The 17687-nt window shown below is 36.6% G+C and overlaps 1 protein-coding gene across 1 annotated transcript in view; it reads right to left on the bottom strand.

The window, feature by feature from the left end:
- The window catches only part of Ndst4 (N-deacetylase and N-sulfotransferase 4), a 338766-nt gene that overhangs the window by 245998 nt on the left and 75081 nt on the right, over window positions 1–17687 (bottom strand).

Raw genomic sequence — 17687 nt, 5'->3', positions numbered from 1 at the left:
GATCAGTTAAACTATATAAACAGTCCTCTAAACCCTAAGGAAATAGAAGCATTCAATAAAAGTTCTGAATCAAATAAAGCTAAGGCCCAGATGGTTTTAGTGCAGAATTCCACCATACTTTCAAAGAAGACCTAATACCAATACTCCTCAAACTGTTCCACAAAATAGAAACAGCAACACTGCTGAACTCATTCTATGAAGCTCCAGTCACCCTGATATCTAAACCACACAAAGACTTAACAAAGAAAGAGAATTTAGGACTGATTTCTCTTATGTATATTGATGCAAAAACACTAAATAAAAAATTGCAAATTGAATTCAGAAACATGTTATAAATATCATCCACCATGATCATATAGGCATCATGCACCCCAGGGATACTGGAATGGTTCAATATGCCAAAAGTCACCAAGATAATCTAAAATATAAACAAACAGAAAGATGAGTATCTCATTAAATGCTGTAAAGTCTTCGACAATATCCAATACCTTTTCATGTTAAAATTATTAGAGAGATCAGGGATACAAGATTCATACCTTTATGCTTACATAATCAAAGCAATATACAGAAAGCCAATAGCCAACCTCAAGCTAAATGGAGAGAAACATAGAGAATTTCCACTAAAATCTGGGGCAAGAGAAAGCTACCCACTCTCTCTCTACCTATTCTATTCTATACTTGAAGTTCTAGCGAGAACAATAAGGCAACTAAAGGAGATCAAAGGGGTACAAATCAGAAAAAAGGAAGTCAAAGTATCGCTATTTGCAGATGATATGACAGTTTACATAAGTGACTCAAAATTTTTACCAGAGTCTCCTACAGCTGATAAACATCTTCAGTAAAGTATATGGATGCAAAACTAACTCAAAGAAATCAGTAGCCCTCCTTTATGCAAATGATAAATAGTCCAAGGAAAAAGTTAGGGGAAAAAAACACACCCTTTACAATAGCTAGGAATAACGTAAAATACCTTGATGTAACTCTAACCAATCGAGGGAAAGATCTGTGTGGCAAGAATTTCAAATCCCTGAAGAAAGAAATTGAAGAAAATACCAGAAGATGGAAAGATCTCCCATGTTCATCAATAGATAGGATTAACATAGTGAGAAGGGCCATGTTACCAAACACAATCTACAGACTCAATGCAGTCCCCATTAAAAATTTCAAGGCAAGTTTTATAGAGCCTGAAAAAGCAATTCTCAACTTCGTATGGAAAAACAATAAAAGCCTCGGGATAGCAAAACATTCCTGAAAAATAAAAGAACTTTGGAAGGGATAACCACCCCAACCTCAAACTAAACTGTGGACCAATAGTGATAAAAACTGTGTGGTATTGATACAGAAACAGAAACATTGATCAATGAAATCAAACTTAAAACCCAAATATAAATTCATATACCTATGGACACTTGATATTTGACAAAGAAGCCAAAACCATACAATGGAAAAATAAAAACATCTAAAAATGGTGCTAGTCTAACAGGATGTCTACATGTAGAAGAATGCAAATAGGACCATATTTATCAACCTACAAAATCTCAAGTACAAGCAGATCAAGGACCTCAAGATAAAACTGGATACACTAAGTCTCATAGAAGAGAAAGTGGGAACTAGTCTTGAGTACATTGGTACAGGAGACAGTATCCTGAATGGAGCATTAATGGCTCAGGGTCTAAGATAAAGAATTGGTAAATGTGACCTCATGAAACTGAAAAATTTCTGTAAGGCAAAGGAAATGGCAATATGACAAAATGCAGGGCTACAGATTGGAAAATGATCTTAACCAACACTCCATCTGATAGAGGGCTAAGATCCAAAATTTAGAAAGAACTCAACAAGTTAGATATGAACAACTTAAATAATTAACCCAATTAAAACATGGGGTATGGAACTAAACAGAATTCTCAACAGAGGAATCTCAAGTGGACAAGAAGCGTTTAAAGAAATATTCAAAGTCCTTAGTCATAGGAAAATGGAAATCAAAACTAATGTGAGGTTCCTTTTTGCACTGTTCATTATGACTAAGACCAAAATCTCAAGAGATAGCATATACTGACGAGGATGTGGAGCGCAAGGACATTGCTGGTGGGAGTGCAAACTTGTACAACTAGTTTGGAAATCAATTTGGTGGTTTCTTGAAAAACTGGGAATAGTTCTACCTCATGACCCAACTATGCAACTCCTGGCCATATACTGAAAAGATGCTCCACCATCCCACAAAGACACTTGCTCCACTATGTTCATAACAGCTTTATTTATAATAGCCAGAAACTGGAAACAACCTCAATGTCCCTTAACTGAAGAACAATAATGAAAATGTGTTACTTCTGCATAATGGAATTCCATTCAACTATTAAAAAGAAAGGCATCATGAAGTTTGCCTTCAAATGAATATATCATCCTGATTGAAGTAACTCTGTCTCCAAAGGACATGCATGGCATGTACTCACTTATAAGTGAAATTACCATAACATCCAGAATACCCATGTTCACTCCATAGACCCAAAGAACCTAAACATGAAGGAAGGCGCGAGCAAAGATGTTTGAATCTCACTCAGAAGGGGGAATAAAACAGTCATAAGCGGCAGATGGAGGGAGGGAACTGAGTGGGAGCAGCGAGGGGAAGAGGAATGTATATGGGGGTCAGGATTAGGTGTGGGGAGGGACAGAAGAAATGATCAGATGGATAGGGGTTGGTGGAAGGGCATCTCTAGGAAGTCAGAAAGACATAGCACAAGAGAGTTGCCTAAGAATCAATGGGGATGACCTTAGCTGATACGCCACAGGGGATATGGAACCTGAAGAGGCTACCTCCTATAGCCAGGCAGGAGGCCCAGTGGAGTGATAGGGACACCAATTTACCCACAAAACTTTTAACCCAAAAGTTATCCTATCTACAAATATTGTAGGGACAGGGGATGGAGCAGAGACTGAGGGAAATGTCAATCAATAATTAGCCCAACTTGAGACCCATCCCTTGGGCAAGCACCAATCTTTGACACCATTAATGATACTCTGCTATGTTTGCGGAAAGGAGTCTAGTATGGCTGTCCTTTTAGAGGGTCCACCTAGCAGCTGGCTCAGACAGATGTAGACTCCCACAGGCAAACAGTGGATGGAGCATGGGGACTATAAAGGAAGACCAGGGGAAAGGATTGTGGATACCAAAGGGGATAGGAACTCCATAGGAAGATTAACAGAGAAAAATACCCTGGATCTTGGTGCTCTTAGGGACTTAACCACCAACCAAAGAGCATTCAGGAGCTGAACCTACTCTTCCCTGCAAATATGTAGCAGAGGTTCAGCTTAGTCTTCATGTGGGTCCCTTACAACCTGGGTGGTGGCTATCCCAAAAGCTGTGGTCTATCTGTGTGATATGTTCGTCTGGGTAGGCTGCCTTGTCTGCCCTCAGTGGCAGAGCGTGCTCCTGGGCCAGAATAAATTTGATGTCCTCAGGGGTTGGGGGTGGGGTTATATGCAGGGGGGCTGCGCACTTGCTCAGAAGAGGAGCAGGGGGAGGAAAGGATCGTGTTAGTGGGTGACCAGGAAAGAGGCAGTGAGCAGGATGTAAAGTAAATAAGTTAAGAAAAAAGACAAAAGAAAAGGAAGAAAAATGCAGTAAATTATAAAGATTTTATTGAGAGTTCCTTATAGAATTTAACATAAAAGCAGAATCTAAACTTTTTGGTACATTTTTTTTCTGTCTGTTGTTTTTCATAATAATCACAATCAAAGGCACATTAAACTTTAAACATAAAACTCTTATGAGCTTGTTGCTACATAAATAGTGCATAGTGTATTTCTAGAGTTTACTATTCAGTGATAAATATTTATTAATTATTGCAGAAATGTAGTCTAGCATGGAGAACAGAGAGATACAATTTAACTTGATTGCTGTATTTCAGTTTATTAATTTTAAACCTACTAACTCTTGTCAAAAAAACAGTATACATATTTATCCAAGCTCTGTATTTATACAGTATGACTTTATTTATAAGAATTGAATAAATCCTTTCAAAATCTGTAAGGTTTATTCCTTTCTGCTATAATGTCATGTAGGCCAGTAGACTAATACTTAATTTGCCATTGGCATTGGAATATACACTTACAAATCATATTTTAAGATTTTGTATTTTTGGTACTAAATGCTAGTTATTTTTAAATACTCTTTATTTATAGAAAAAATAAAGCCACCCCCTTTTTTTCTTTTGGTCCTTTTGTTGCCTGATTTTCAATTACTTGCCTATAAATCTACCTGAGTAAATTTCTGTAGAAAACTTACATGATTGTCTCAACAAATGCAAGAAAGCCTTTGGTAAATATCAACATTCCTTCATGATGAAAGGTATGGAAATAGCCATAGGAAAAGGGGACCTCAACAGGATAAAGGGTACAGAGGACAAGCCTGTACTCTGCACTAGACTAAATGAGGGGAAACTGAAATCATGCTCTTTAATCAGAGAAGGATGCAAACCTCTCTATTCTCTTCATTTTAGGCCGAAGTTTTAACCAGAGTTAACTATAAGAAGAAATAAAATGGAGATTTTAGATATAATTGAGAAATAGTCAAGTTACCTAACTGTATTTTCAGATATGACCATTTAAAAAACATAAAGACTGCATTAGAAAATCGTTACGTCTGATTAACACTTTTTGTAAGGAAACAGTATACCAAATGAATTTGGGGAAAGTCGGTATTTTGCAACAAACCAATAACATGCTGCCTAGCAACAAAGAAACAAAGAAACAAAACAAAACAAAACAAAAAACCCTATTCACAAAAGGCTTTAAAAACTAGAAAGAAAAAAGAAGCAGTAAATAATCTTACCCAAGGAGGTGAAAGAAAAGTCTAGAGTAAAAATGTAGATATATTCAATAAAATAGTTTAAGAAGACTCTAGAGGGTAGAATAACCTTCCATGCTGATAGATTGGCATAGCTAATATTAGAAAGAATGGCTCTATTAACTGAAATGCATTCATAGAATCAAAACACTGTTTATGAAACTTATTTTATTTTTCTGTTTACTTTTTCTTTTTTTAAAAGAATTATTTATTTACTTTATTTATATGAGTACACTGTCAGTGTCTTCAGATACACCAGAAGAGGGAATCAGATCCCATTACAGATGGCTGTGAGCCACCATGTAATTGTTGGGAATTGAACTCGAAACTTCTGGAAGAGCAGTCAGTGCCTTAACCACTGAGCCATCTCCCCAGCCCCCTATTTTATTCACCTAAGAAACAGAGAAATATTCTAAACTTCATATGGAAGCACTAAAGACAAAATACAGTCAAAGCCATGCAAACAGAATTAGCAATGATAGAATTATAAAATGCTTCTCAAACTTTAGTGCCATTGTAATAAAACAGCATAGCACTGCCCACAAAAATTTTGTAAAGACCCCTGATACAGAATAAAAGACTCAGAATTAAACTCATACATCTATAGACAACTAATCTATAACAAAATGTCAAAACAGTATGTTTGTAATATATTTGAAGTATAAACTATGCTGAGAGATAAAGGTATCCATATGTAGAAGAATGAAATTAAATACACATTGCTCATACCACACAAAGAACAAGTAAATAATGGATCAAAGATCATAATGTAAGACAACTGGAAATTGTTGGGGGAGAGCATGAGTAAAATATTAACAATGTGAGCACAAAGCAAGATCTACTACAAAAGAAAGACAGAAAAATCACAAGAATCAACAAATCACATGACGTCAAAAGGCTTCTGCATAGCAAAAGAAGCAAGCATGAAAATGAGAACATATGATACAGAACATTTATACAGCTAATATCCAACAGGGATTTGTATCCAAAATGTATAAAGAATTTAAAAAGTTAAACAGCAAACCCAAATCCTTATATTAACAAGTTGGTTCATGCTTTGGATAATCTGTTCTCAGAAAAAAAAATGCAATTGCCTTATACATATTTTTCCTTGTGTCCTATATTCTTAGTGATCAGTAAAAGATAAATTAAAATTGCTTTGAAACTCTGTTTTTCTTAGTCACATAGGCTATTATAAAATGTGATGTTTAAGCTAGTCATTGTTTAATCCCAAAGGAAATGGGGGCATTTTCCTACCAGTTCAAGGCCACCTAGGTCTGTCAGTGAGTTCCATTTCAGTAAGGGCTACAGAGCGATTAATGTGACTCTGTCTTAAGTATAAGAAGAAAGAAACTAACAACAAAAGAGGGTCTGAGGATATGGATTTCTGGTAGAACTTTTGTTTACAAATATGAAACCCCGAGTTTACTCGTTAGTACTCAGGACCATCCCACATCCCACATGAAAGGGTAAAAAATGATGAAAGAAGAGCCTTACAACGCTAGAGAGAATACAAACTGGTACAGCCATGGTGGAAATCAGTATGGAGTTTTTGAAAATTTAAAAATATCACTATCATAGCACTTCTGAGTATATACTGGAAAGATGCTAAGTCAATATACCACACCTATACTTGATGTCATATTTACTCTCATACTATTCACAAAAGCCAAGATGTATAACAAACTTTGATTCTATATACCCATGGACATGTAAATAAATATATTTTTACACATAATCATGTATTTCCAAGAAAATATTATATATATATATATATACATGTAGATAAAGTTGATTGTTATGTAAACTGTAATTTTAAGAAGGACCCTATAATACCTATAATCATTGTGTCTCTGTTCTTTTATTCTTTAGGGCCAGCAACTTTGAAATCCAGGTAGGAGATTCACTCACAATTAATATTATCCTTTTGCTTTGCATCAGGTTTACATGTTATATATCTATTAAAGCACAGGCAGTATAGTCAGGCAGAGCATTGTGGAAGGAACTGAAAGGAATATGTTCTTACAGAAGAAGGTCTGATAAATGATTTTGTATGGGAATTTATGTAGGACGGATATCCTTGTATTTTAATAGATTCTGTTCATAATTATGAAGAAGACGAAATACAAAGAATCCCAAATACAGCCAGGAAAATAAGTGAAGAATGAAATACACTGTCACTTAGGATATGGAATGGGAGCCTGAAAAATACTATTGTCATTAGAAGGCAGAGCAGAAAATTAAGGAAATTATACATTAATGCAGTTGAGATATATGTGTGCCTAACCACAACTTAGTTCCTTCTGTGTTTTCCACTATCCCTTTAAATACACACACACACACACACACCACATACACCATGACATGCACACACACACACACACACGCGCACACACACATACCATATACAACATGACATGCACACACACACACACGCACGCACACACGCACACACACCACATACACCATGACATGCACACACACACATGCACACACATGCACACACACACACACGCAAACACACACGCACACACATGCACACACACACGCACACACACACGCACACACACACACCTGCACACGCACACGCACACGCACACACACGCACACACATGCACACACACACACACACACACACACACACACACACACACTATGGCAATAATGACTCCATTATAAGAAACTTCCAAAGGGTCTTATGAGTCTGTTCAATAGTCATGATGGCCTCTTGTTTACAGTCTTGATCGCTTCATAATATTTTCTTTCCACATGTCAACGGGAAAAACATTGAGAAAGAAAACATTATGCAATTTTTATTCAGAATCATAAAGATGTAGTCTGAAATAAACTAAACTGAAGAAGTAAAAGACCTCTACATGAAATCATTATAACACGAAAGAAAGAAATTAGACTCTGGAAGTTGAAAAGACAACACATACTCATACACTGAAAGAATCAGTGATGAGAAAATGGCTACATTTCCAAAAGCATTCTATGGGTTTAATAAAATCCTCATTTAAATTCTAATGTCACTCAAAAAGAAAAATCATCCTAAGTTTTATATAGAAGTCACAGACCCCTGAATAATTAGAGCAGTTCTGGGTAGATAAAAAATATTTATGATATTACTCTATTCATATGAAAATTATAATATGGAGCTATAGTAGCAAAGTCAGCATCATATAAGACAGACACATGAAGCTGGAGAACTAAATAGAGGACTTAGATATAAGCCCATGTAACTATGGCGCCAAATCTGTGAAAAAGATGTCAAATAATGCATATAGTTATGCAGAACCAAAAACAGCCTTTTCGGTTCTGTCCACACAGAGAAGACTGAAACTGATTCCTATATTTCAATTACTACACATGTGTCTAAGACTGCAAGACTTGAAACCCAGAAAACGCCTGGGTAAAGATAGGACAAGCATTTCAGCAATAGATAGAGGCAAGAACATTGTGAGTATGACTCCAGCAGGTCAGGAAATGAAGTCACTGCTAGACAAATGTAACTTGTGTGTGTAAAATACTGGTTCACTGCAAAGAGAATGTGGTGAAGAGACAGGAGAAAATGAGGCAGAAAAGACGGAGCAGGGGTTAAGATTGTATAGTGCTCTTTCAGAAGACTCAAGTTTGGTTTCTAGACACAAGTTGCATGGCTCACAGCGACCTGAAACTCCAGATAAATGAAATCTGACACAGTTTCTGGACTTCGTGGACAACTGCATCCACATGTACAAGTGAATGCATGGATGGAAGGACACATATACAATATAATTCAAAAATAAAATAAGCACAATTTAAAAAATAAAAAAATTGATATTTGTACAGTACAAAGACTACTAATGTCTAGAATTTATGAAGAACTCAAAAGCTGAAACATAAGAAATGTATATATGTGTGTATGTATATATATACACTCATCACTTAGTCAAATATATAAATATAATATATATATAACATTTAAATATATATAACATGTAAATGTATATATATATATATGTCTTAGTAAATGGGTTAAAGGAATGAACACATTTTTTTAGCAGATGAAACACAAATCACCAGTAAATATATGAAAAAGCGTTCCACCTCAATAACCATCAGAAAAATACAAAATATAATTACACAAGGAAATCTGAAGCACTTCAAGTCAGCATATCATGGGGATATTCATATATTGATGCCATTTGCAGCACGCTTCACAAATACAATCAGCCAGCATGAGAGAAACGGATAAAAATGTTCTTTATACACAAAATGGATTTATTCTTTCTGCTGAAAAGAATGAAGTTATGTCTTCCCAGGAAAATGAATGCAACTCGAGATAATCCCGTTAAGAAAATTAAGCTAGTGTCAAAAAGACAAATAGTACATATTTTCTCTCCCATGAAGCACCTGATGTAATGTAGGCAGATGAAATAATTTACAAGTCGATAACATGGAAATAGGAGTGAAATCCTTGGGGAATCAAGAGGACTGAGCGAAGGATAGAGATGTGAGAGAGGCAAGGGAAGTAGGGGTAGCTGGAGGAATTGCTCTAATTACAGAACACAGTTGAGTAAAGTACCAGGAATCCTGAAGGTGTGCAATGAAAAGAATTACACAGTATCCTGGCCTTTACAGGGCTACATTTACTGAGCATGAGAATGGAGTTGCCCCTGGGCATATGTAACAAACCAGTGGATGGATATTAATTGTGTTAAAGTCCTAGTGAGTTCTTTATTTAGGTAAGGTTTCTGCTCTCCCTTTCAGGGACAGAAATCTGCCATTATAGGGGCACTTTAGTCCCTGAGAATTAGGCGCTGTGCAACTACTGACTTCAGAGAAGAAAAGGGCGCAAGAAAATGGAGGCTAACTGGCCAACTGATTCTCTGTCAATGCTTTCATAAATTCACTTTTAAAAAAATTTCCACAAGTGTATCCCTCTATCATTCTATAGTATGCAACACATTAATCAATAATTTTATATGTGTGCACCACATTCCCAACGCTCTCTCTTGTTCTCTTCTAACCCCCACCAGACTAAACTCATGGAGCTTAACAAGGCTACCTACGTTTCTGAACATAGTCATGGAGCTGCCCCACTGAGCATAAGTAACTAAGCAGTGGATAGAAACTGAAGGGCACAATTCCTTCTCTGTCAGCAACTATCAACTGCAAATAGCTTTTATCAGAGGAGCCAGACACTTGGAATTTTTTCTCCACCCACAATTGAATGCTAATGGGCTCAGTTTTATACAGTTTCTGTGGAGTCCACTGTAGCTGCTGTTAGGTGAGGAGTCCATGAGACTCATGTTTTGTATTATGTCCAGATAGTAATGTTCTTGGCTCTTCCTCCTATCACTTTGTTCTTGCACTCTTTCTAACACCCCTTCTATACTGTTCCTTGAGACATCCAAGGGGTGCGATGGATTCTTCGTTTAGAGCTGAGCATTTAATAGTCATTAAATTTCAGCAGTTTTACCAGTTATAAGTCTAAGCATAAGTCCTTGATTGTGTCAAAGAATCTGATCAGGGGCAATACTAGTCTATGATATAAAGAAAAACATCGTAAAACATGTAAAGACATTTAGGAAGAAGTCTGACAATATATGTGTTCAGCAAACAAAAGCAGAAAAGTAGTTCTCCCCTAGGGCCTGGGCCTTCAGTCGTGGGTCTGTGGCCCAGTTTCCAAATACCATGTGTGACCTTTGTTCTGCAGATAGGGCTAGGATTTAATCAGAATAAAATTGATTAGAGTGGAACAGGAGAAATCTTCCATGATTCACATTGATTCTGATCACATGAGAGTCTCAGCTTTTGCCTGCTGTTTAGGTGAGGTGCTTTTTTCCCTTGCTTGAATATAGTTTTTCAGTGATTGTCAGAAGTGAGAGACCCTATTCATCTGTTGGAATTCTCACATGCTCTTACCTGTGACTTTTAAGACACAAGCTAACTTCTTTAACATACCATGGTAGTTTTTGGCCACCTAGAAGATATGAAATCTTCCCGTCATTTCAGCGTAGCAACTGAAATGAGTTGATGAAGATCATATAAGATGGTCATGATTCTCAACATGAATGTTAGAGTGGATCTCTTTTATTCAAGGATTAATAGCAATAAAATGGATGAAAATCTTAAAGGTGGGCTTAGGGTTGGTAGGCACATTTTGAACTGCATGAACGTCTAATACTATGGGATATACCAACCAATTTAGTTTTCAAATGTGTGCTTTAAGGACAGAACTGTGAACAAATATAGATTAGGACTAGTTTGGTCTACATATAATTCTTGAAATCCAACTTTTCTAGCTAAAACATCATAGAACAAGAGTAAGACACAACACTTGAGGGGTGGCACTAAAATACAACAACAGAAGAAAGAGTCAAAGAAAGGGAAAGAGAAGCTGCCTAAAATAAGATTATGTGTACTTGAATCTGTGAAAACACCAAGTTTCTAAAGTATCATGAGATCAAGCTATGTTAATGTCAATATAAGATTTGAAAAAGTCTAATTAGGAAGAGAAATTATAAGTCACTTGGGAACAAGAATTTTATTACAGAAATTGGGTAGAAACTAGATGACCTTGGGTGAAAATTGAACATTTTATTGCTTAAAATCCTCATAGAAAAAAAAGTCACACAGAAATGACTATAACCAAAGGAACATGCAATAAATGGGTGATATAAAAATGAGAGCAGGGAATAGCAAACCCACAAAGGATAGGATACTGGCCAAAGATCTAGAGCCATGTGTTTTCATCATCCACAGGGCTGAGGTCACGAGGAGGGTGTATTTACTGGAGTGGGAAGGAAATGACTTTGCCTTAGGGGATAGTCGGCTGGAAAGAGGGGACACGGCAACAACCCCAAAGTGGCACTGACATCTTCACCTCACTTTCCTTTGTCAAGCTTATAAATGTACTCTTCGCAGCCAAAGCCCATGTGCAAGCTAAAGTTCAAAGCAGTTCACTAATGTAACTTCTGTGGAACTGAGCAGGACACATACAGAGCCCATCACAAATGTTATAGAATGGAAGGTTAAAATCAGTTCTATATTATCAATTAAAGAGTTGTAAATAGGGGTTGGGGATTTAGCTCAGTGGTAGAGCGCTTGCCTAGGAAGGCAAGGCCCTGGGTTCGGTCCCCAGCTCTGAAAAAAAAGAACCAAAAAAAAAAAAGAGTTGTAAATAAAGATTAGAGAAAGAAACAGCTCTAAGGTCAACTTGTTATGTTAAGTATTGTGCACATTAGAGAGCAAATGAATACCTCAGAGAAGGGAAGGTGGGAAATACAACATCTGATGCAGCCTAATAGAATGGGATACTGTGAAAGAGACAGAACCATGAGGCACAGGCTAGACACCCTAGAACAGGAAATGGAACTCCGTCTCTACTAGCAGCAGCACCAAGAGTAAGATCCTTGTAAGTCACTTACATTTGGGAAGCACTTTGTTAGAAGGCTTAGCTGGGTGTTCTTTTACGTATCCATTATTAGAAGGGCAAATTAAATGCATTTATTGGTCCTTTCAGAAAAATGAGAGTATCAAGGACAGATATTCTAAAGGCATAAGCAGGGTAGGTGGCCGCTCATCGGCACCGTGTGGCGATTATCTTAGGTCTTAGTGATGCAGCAATGGAATGCAGTACAATCCAAACTCAATGCCTATAGAAGACAAAGAAGAAGCAGTCAGTTTTTGTCTTAGTCTAACTATCTCTAACTGGGTGATTTACCTGGCTGGAATTGCTTTTTCATGGTTCTAGAGAATGGAAAATGTAAGATCAAGCTGGAAGTCCCAGGTATGGACTTCCTGTTATTCTCCTATGCAAGAGACCCTTCTGTGGTGACATTAATCTTAGACATGTACATGAGGGCCCACCTCCAAATATTTGGGAGATGGTTTCTCACTTTTTCTATCTGTCTTCTTACCTACTCCCTTTATTTTACAGAAGTCACATCAGCCACAAAATCTAAAAGGTCTAGCCACACTTTTCCCTCTTCCCCCATCCTCCAGCAAACTATTTCTAGCACTAACTTTGCTCTGGTGTTCCAAAGTACCAGAGGGGCATGGCAGTGATGGTTTTAATTTTTTTCACCATCTACTCTATTCAGGTTCAGAAAATAGTAAAATCATAAATCATTACACATTTCAGTTTCTAAAACCTTTCATTTTCTTTCCAAAATTTGACAATATCTGTCAGGACCAAAGGCAACTGCAATTCCCCAAACTCCTAAAGGTAATCCAAATACCCAGAAATGAGCTCAGACTGGGCTATAGGAGGATAAAAGCCAGAATGTTTTAGAATTCTTATGAATGGTTCCCATCTGCCAAAAGCAGTCATTTTCTTTTCCTCTGGCAGAAGGGACATATGGCTCTCCGATGACATAAACCTGTGGTTGCATATCAAAGTGCATGCTGACCTCCAGGTTCCCTTAGTATCACAAGGACACATTTCAAAGCCTCTGCATCAGTATTCTGGGCCTCCCCTCCCACCCAGCTCCTCACCATGCTTTTAACCCCTCTCTTTCACTTTGTATTCTCTATTCTCTGCCTCAGGTTAGGTCCTCCTCTCTCACCCAGCCTGGCCATGTCCAGCCTGCTGGCCTTGTTTGATGAACTTAGTTTTCTTTTTGCTCTGGATTCCTCTAGATGTGTCTTGTCGTCCTCTCTCTCATATCCTTCCTTTCAACCATATTATGAAGCAGTCACTTTGGGAGTTTCTTACTAATAAGCAGAGCCAGGTTATTAGCTAATCTAATGCTCAGTAGTAAACATGATTGTGGGGGACTTGACGAAAACATGCACTTTTGCCTGGTGGTAACTCATGCACGTGGTGTGAATGAGAATAACACCAGGGCTGTGAGTGGTAAAATCTTAAAGACCAGAGTTGACCTAATGGATAAAGTCTCCATTGTGGTCTCTAGGTGAATTGGCACCTTTAAGACTAGATAGCATAGTGAGAGAATATTCACTACATCAGAAAATAGCCTTGAAATTACAGAAGGTGGGTTGGGGATTTAGCTCAGTGGTAGAGCGCTTGCCTAGCAACCTCAAGGCCCTGGGTTCGGTCCCCAGCTCCGGAAAAAAAAAGGAAAAAAAAAAGAAAAAGGAAATTACAGAAGGTGCAAGTGGAGGAAGAAGATGTGTTTATAAAATTGGTTCTCATCTGCCATTTAAGAGCAATGAATAACTATTTATGAACATATAATAAGCGGTTACCATTAAATTTGAAGATGGAAAATCATGCTGTTATTTTACATATATTTGCTTGTTTTAGGTTTAAGAAAGCAGAGTGAAATGTTTAATCAGCTCACTTTCCTTGTGTGTGAAACTACCAAGACCGCTACTTGAGAAGTAAGAACACCTATAGATTTTGTATGCACCGTGATTGTTTAAACTTAATTACTGTATCACTCATACATGGCGGTAGAGGCACCTTGTGGATTTCTATCTCCCTACTCAGCAACTCTTTTGTCAGCCACAGAACAAGAATGTTAGCAACGAACAAATTCTAATTCATTTTATGAGAGTCAATTAGAGAATTCTGCTTACAATGGAAAATGTCATTACCAGTCAGGATACAGAAAGTTAACGAAAGCATAACTTGGATTTATCTTTTGCCAGTCTCTCTAAGCTTTGGTATAGTGGTCTTTGGGGGAAAAAGATTCAAATAAATGATTATTTAGACTTTTTCTTTCTTAGTTTACTAAGGCATAGTAGCTTTAACAGGGAATAATAATGATTTAAAATACAAATGTTAATTGTGCTTTTTATTATGAATACTTAACTTCTCATTAGAGAAGCATATTTTTTTGCACCATCTAATATTTTTCTGAATTAATTCCTATATACATAGCTGGAGTTTTGCTTGTCTTTTGAGACAGGTTTTCACATACCCCAGGCTGTTACCCTACTGATGTATTTGAGAATGCAAGAGAATTTCTGTTGCTCCTACCTCTACCTGCTTTTATGAAAACTGGGATTACTGCTGTGAACTACATTGTCCTGGAGTTTATTTTTAAAATATTTAATATATTAATAGGTTTAAGGATGCCAAAGAAAGGGTGAGTAAGGGAGAGAGAACATGATAAAATAATCCTCAAATCCCGCACTGTAGCCTGCATTTATGACAGTTTAGAAAAAATAAATTTTATGTTTACAGTTATTTTAATATAAATCATCTCTGATCTTAAAATTTTCTATTCATAAATTATGCATTTATTATAGCAATTTTATTAATATTGATTTGATTGAATATTAACTATTTTCTGTAGCTTTTTTTACAATAGTATGTTTACATCTGTGTATTACAGTGTAAACAAAGTCTAAGAGACATTAAAAGGTGAAAAGTTGTTGGAAATAAACAAATTCATTGAGTTATTTTAGCAGATCCATAAGAATACACATAGTTATGTATTCTGCCATCTTAAATGAATAGGCTGTTACAAGAAATGACTTAAATTGCCAATGTTATGTAATCAACAATGACCAAATCCAAATAACACCCTACAATTTCTGTTGCTAATTTGGGAATCTTTTCATGAGCCTAAAATCTACACACGTTGTCCCCAGAAAGAACAGGAGAAACTTACTACACGTAAGTGTGATCTCAAAAATTACATTAAGATGAAATTAATACATAATATTAAAATCAAAATCTCATATTCTTTATTGTATTAAATTGAGAATAAATTTACATACTACCTTTTGTATATGTTATCTTTAATAGCTAAAAAATAAAATAGATGAAATAAAAAGCAAGAGGTAATAAAAATATAAGTCTCTTACTTTAAGGAAACATCTTTTTCATATTTCTTTCTCTAATAATTTGTGTGTTTTAAAGGGAAAGAGTAATATAGAGAAGGAAATAGAACAAAATTACAAAACCATTCATAAAAGGTCATATAGAACTGTTTAATTAAGATCAATGATGGAGAAGTCTACCTGTATTCCCAGAGGCTAGCAGAAACCAGGAACACCATGTAAGAGGTACCCCACCCCCTATGTCTGCCAGCTTCCATTAAAGTGTACCCACCAGTTGTAAACTGCACCTTATACCCTGTGTTTCATTTTCTGACCCACAACTCTGCCTACATTCTCAGAGGCTTTCTAGTACTAAGTGACCTCTTCCCTATCCCTGTTTTCCAACTCCCTTGAACACACATCAAAGAGCAGTAAACGTCTCCTCATAGCCCTTGTTCCATTTCCTGCCCAATAACCTCGTCTATCTTTCCTGGAGGCTATGTAAGCACCCAGGCCATGATGGAAATAGGGACCCAAGAGACAACTTGAGTACACAAATACGCAGAGGCCATGCAAACTAAAATAATCCCAGTGGAGACACCTTAAGGAGCTGAAGAATTTCTGGTCAATAGAACCCCAAGGCACTTAGGTCAGAAGACTTAGAAGAAACAGAAACCAAGGGGAAATAAAATACAAAAAACACCCATGGAACAAAGGTAAACTCAGAAATCAGCACCTGAACCTATAATAACTAAAACAATCCCTGATGGCTAGAGCACAGCATAGAACACAATCAACAAGAACCAGGGCAACATGGCATTACTAGAGCTCAGCTACCTGAACACAGCAAACACTGGACATCCCAACACAGCTCAAGCACAAGAAAATGACCTTAAACCCAGCCGTATGAACACAATAGAGTCCTTTAAAGAGAAAATGAACAATCCCTCAAAGAAATACAAGAAAATAAAATCAGACATGTGAAGGAAATGAATAAAATTGTCCACGACCTGGAAAATCACAGTAAGAGGCATACAGAAAACACAAACTGAGGGAATCTTAGAGATGGAAAACCTAGAGCAGAGAACAGGAACTATAGACATAAGCATCACCAACAGAATACAAGTGATGGAAAAGAGAATGTTAGGTATAGAAGATACAATAGAAGAAATGAATATACCAGTCAAAAATGTTAAATACAAATATTTAATCCTGATATTATACATCCATGAAATCTGGGATGGTATGAAGAGACTAAACCTAAAATAATAGGAATAGAAGGAAGAGATTCCCTTATTTAAGGTCCAGAAACTATTTCTAAAAAAATCATAGAAGAAAATTTTCCAACCAAAAAAGGATGTCTATAAACATACAAGAATTCTATAGAACACCAAATACATTGGACCTGAAAAGAATACTCTCCTGTCATATAATAATCAAATACAAATATAGAGAACAAGGAAAGAATATTAAGGTTAAGTATTAAGAATAAAAGGTTAAGTAACATATAAAGTCAAACCTATCAGAATTACACTCAACTTCTCAACAGAACTTTTAACACCCAAAAAGGCCTGAAAAGAGGTCTTGAAGTCTCTAAGAGACCACAGATGCCAGTCCAGACTACTATACTCAGCATAACTTTCAATAACTATAGGGGAAGAAAACAAAATATTGAATGACAGAACCAAATTCAAACAGTGTCTATCCACAAATCCAGCCCTAAAAAAGATGCTAGAAGAAAAATTCCAGCTTGACAAGTTTAATAACTCTTCCCCCCAAAATACATGAAATAAACAACACCATACCAGCAAAATCAAAATAAGGGAAACACACACACAAACACACACACACACACATGTGCACACACACACACACACACACACACACACACACACACCACCACCACCATGACCTCTACCACCAACACTACCTCCACCACCACCATTAAAAAATAACAGGAATTAATAATCATTAGTCATTAATATCTATCAGCATCAACATCTCAATTTTCCAGTTAAAAGACACAGGCTAACAGAACAGGTGCAAAAATAGAGTCCATCATGGTATTACATTCAAGAAACACACATCCCCATCTAAGATAATACATTACCCCAGAGTAGAG

The sequence above is a fragment of the Rattus norvegicus genome, chromosome 2 (assembly GCF_021556685.1).
Source record: "Rattus norvegicus strain SHRSP/BbbUtx chromosome 2, alternate assembly SHRSP_T2T, whole genome shotgun sequence".
NCBI lineage: Eukaryota > Metazoa > Chordata > Mammalia > Rodentia > Muridae > Rattus > Rattus norvegicus.
The sequence above is the reverse complement of the archived record's forward strand: the minus strand, read 5'-3'. Positions and strand labels throughout refer to the sequence as shown.